This window comes from Pristiophorus japonicus, unplaced genomic scaffold (assembly GCF_044704955.1).
Source record: "Pristiophorus japonicus isolate sPriJap1 unplaced genomic scaffold, sPriJap1.hap1 HAP1_SCAFFOLD_1344, whole genome shotgun sequence".
Taxonomy (NCBI): Eukaryota; Metazoa; Chordata; class Chondrichthyes; family Pristiophoridae; genus Pristiophorus; species Pristiophorus japonicus.
Genome location: NW_027251013.1, coordinates 20,001 through 24,083, shown reverse-complemented (window position 1 = coordinate 24,083; position 4,083 = coordinate 20,001).

Sequence of the window (4,083 nt, the reverse complement as noted above, 5' to 3'; positions counted from 1 at the left end):
CTCCGACAGTGCTGCACTCCCCCAGTACTGCCCCTCCGACAGTGCTGCACTCCCCCAGTACTGCCCCTCCGACAGTGCTGCACTCCCTCAGTACTGCCCCTCCGACAGTGCGGCCTTCCCTATGTACTGCCCCTCCGACAGTGCTGCACTCACTCAGTACTGCCCCTCCGACAGTGCTGCACTCCCTCAGTACTGCCCCTCCGACAGTGCTGCACTCCCTATGTACTGTCCCTCCGACAGTGCGGCCCTCCCCCAGTACTGCCCCTCCGACAGTGCGGCCCTCCCCCAGTACTGTCCCTCCGACAGTGCGGCCCTCCCCCAGTACTGTCCCTCCGACAGTGCGGCCCTCCCCCAGTCCTGCCCCTCCGACAGTGCGGCGCTCCCTCAGTACTGTCCCTCCGACAGTGCGGCCCTCCCTCAGTACTGCCCCTCCGACAGTGGGCCCTCCCCCAGTACTGCCCCTCCGACAGTGGGCCCTCCCTATGTACTGCCCCTCCGACAGTGCTGCACTCCCTATGTACTGCCCCTCCGACAGTGCTGCACTCCCTCAGTACTGTCCCTCCGACAGTGCTGCAATCCCTCAGTACTGCCCCTCCGACAGTGCTGCACTCCCTATGTACTGCCCCTCCGACAGTGCTGCACTCCCTCAGTACTGCCCCTCCGACAGTGGGCCCTCCCCCAGTACTGCCCCTCCGACAGTGGGCCCTCCCTCAGTATTGTCCCTCCGACAGTGCGGCTCTCCCCCAGTACTGCCCCTCCGACAGTGCTGCACTCCCTCAGTACTGCCCCTCCGACAGTGCTGCACTCCCTCAGTACTACCCCTCCGACAGTGCGGCCCTCCCCCAGTACTGCCCCTCCGAGAGTGCGGCCCTCCCCCAGTACTGTCCCTCCGACAGTGCTGCACTCCCTCAGTACTGTCCCTCCGACAGTGCGGCACTCACTCAGTACTGCCCCTCCGACAGTGCTGCACTCCCTCAGTACTGCCCCTCCGACAGTGCTGCACTCCCTATGTACTGCCCCTCCGACAGTGCGGCGCTCCCTCAGTATTGCCCCTCCGACAGTGCGGTGCTCCCTCAGTACTGCCCCTCCGACAGTGCGGCGCTCCCTCAGTACTGCCCCTCCGACCTTCCGACAGTGCAGCGCTCCATCAGTACTGCCCCTCCGACAGTGCGGTGCTCCCTCAGTACTGCCCCTCCGACAGTGCGGCGCTCCCTCAGTATTGCCCCTCCGACAGTGCGGTGCTCCCTCAGTACTGCCCCTCCGACAGTGCGGCGCTCCCTCAGTATTGCCCCTCCGACAGTGCGGCGCTCCCTCTGTGCTGCCCCTCCGACAGTGCGGCACTCCCTCAGTACTGCCCCTCCGACAGTGCGGCACTCCCTCAGTACTGCCCCTCCGACAGTGCGGTGCTCCCTCAGTACTGCCCCTCCGACAGTGCAGCGCTCCCTTAGTACTGCCCCTCCGACAGTGCGGCGCTCCCTCTGTGCTGCCCCTCCGACAGTGCGGCACTCCCTCAGTACTGCCCCTCCGACAGTGCGGCACTCCCTCAGTACTGCCCCTCCGACAGTGCGGTGCTCCCTCAGTACTGCCCCTCCGACAGTGCGGCACTCCCTCAGTACTGCCCCTCCGACAGTGGGCCTTCCCTATGTACTGTCCCTCCGACAGTGCGGCACTCCCTCAGTACTGCCCCTCCGACAGTGCGGCCCTCCCTATGTACTACCCCTCCGACAGTGCTGCACTCACTCAGTACTGCCCCTCCGACAGTGCTGCACTCCCTCAGTACTGCCCCTCCGACAGTGCTGCACTCCCTATGTACTGTCCCTCCGACAGCGTGGCCCTCCCCCAGTACTGTCCCTCCGACAGTGCGGCCCTCCCCCAGTACTTTCCCTCCGACAGTGCCGCCCTCCCCCAGTACTGCCCCTCCGACAGTGCGGCCCTCCCCCAGTACTGTCCCTCCGACAGTGCGGCCCTCCCCCAGTACTGTCCCTCCGACAGTGCGGCCCTCCCCCAGTACTGCCCCTCCGACAGTGCGGCGCTCCCTCAGTACTGTCCCTCCGACAGTGCGGCCCTCCCTCAGTACTGCCCCTCCGACAGTGCTGCACTCCCTATGTACTGCCCCTCCGACAGTGCTGCACTCCCTCAGTACTGCCCCTCCGACAGTGGGCCCTCCCCCAGTACTGCCCCTCCGACAGTGGGCCCTCCCTCAGTACTGTCCTTCCGACAGTGCGGCCCTCCCCCAGTACTGCCCCTCCGACAGTGCTGCACTCCCTCAGTACTGCCCCTCCGACAGTGCTGCACTCCCTCAGTACTACCCCTCCGACAGTGCGGCCCTCCCCCAGTACTGCCCCTCCGACAGTGCGGCCCTCCCCCAGTACTGTCCCTCCGACAGTGCTGCACTCCCTCAGTACTGTCTCTCCGACAGTGCGGCACTCACTCAGTACTGCCCCTCCGACAGTGCTGCACTCCCTCAGTACTGCCCCTCCGACAGTGCTGCACTCCCTATGTACTGCTCCTCCGACAGTCCTGCACTCCCTCTATACTGCCCCTCCGACAGTGGGCCCTTCCCCAGTACTGCCCCTCCGACAGTGGGCCCTCCCCCAGTACTGCCCCTCCGACAGTGCTGCACTCCCTCTATACTGTCCCTCCGACAGTGGGCCCTCCCCCAGTACTGCCCCTCCGACAGTGCGGCACTCGCTCAGTACTGCCCCTCCGACAGTGCGGCCCTCCCCCAGTACTGCCCCTCCCACAGTGCGGCCCTCCCCCAGTACTGCCCCTCCGACAGTGGGCCCTCCCCCAGTACTGCCCCTCCGACAGTGGGCCCTCCCCCAGTATTGTCCCTCCCACAGTGGGCCCTACCCCAGTCCTGCCCCTCCCCCAGTACTGCCCCTCCCCCAGTACTGCCCCTCCCACAGTGGGCCCTCCCCCAGTACTGCCCCTCCCACAGTGGGCCCTCCCCCAGTACTGCCCCTCCGACAGTGCTGCACTCCCCCAGTACTGCCCCTCCCACAGTGGGCCCTCCCCCAGTACTGCCCCTCCCACAGTGGGCCCTCCCCCAGTACTGCCCCTCTCCCAGTACTGCCCCTCCCACAGTGCAGCGCTCCCCCAGTACTGCCCCTCCGACAGTGGGCCCTCCCACAGTGGGCCCTCCCCCAGTACTGCCCCTCCCCCAGTACTGCCCCTCCCACAGTGCAGCGCTCCCCCAGTACTGCCCCTCCGACAGTGGGCCCTCCCACAGTGGGCCCTCCCTCAGTACTGCCCCTCCCCCAGTACTGCCCCTCCCACAGTGCAGCGCTCCCCCAGTACTGCCCCTCCGACAGTGGGCCCTCCCTCAGTACTGCCCCTCCCTCAGTACTGCCCCTCCCACAGTGGGCCCTCCCCCAGTACTGCCCCTCCCACAGTGGGCCCTCCCCCAGTACTGCCCCTCCCCCAGTACTGCCCCTCCCACAGTGGGCCCTCCCCCAGTACTGCCCCTCCCACAGTGGGCCTTCCCTCAGTACTGCCCCTCCCACAGTGGGCCCACCCCCAGTACTGCCCCTCCCCCAGTACTGCCCCTCCGACAGTGGGCCCTCCCTCAGTACTGCCCCTCCCACAGTGGGCCCTCCCTCAGTACTGCCCCTCCCACAGTGGGCCCTCCCCCAGTACTGCCCCTCCCCCAGTACTGCCCCTCCCACAGTGGGCCCTCCCTCAGTACTGCCCCTCCCACAGTGGGCCCTCCGTCAGTACTGCCCCTCCCACAGTGGGCCCTCCCCCAGTACTGCCCCTCCCCCAGTACTGCCCCTCCCACAGTGGGCCCTCCCCCAGTACTGCCCCTCCCCCAGTACTGCCCCTCCCACAGTGGGCCCTCCCCCAGTACTGCCCCTCCCCCAGTACTGCCCCTCCCACAGTGGGCCCTCCCCCAGTACTGCCCCTCCCCCAGTAGTGCCCCTCCCACAGTGGGCACTCCCCCAGTACGGACCCTCCGACAGTGCGGCCCTCCCTCAGTACGGACCCTCCGACAGTGCTGCACTCCCCCAGTACTGCCCCTCCCCCAGTACCCAGTACTGCCCCTCCCCCAGTACTGCCCCTCCCCCAGTACTGCCCCTCCCA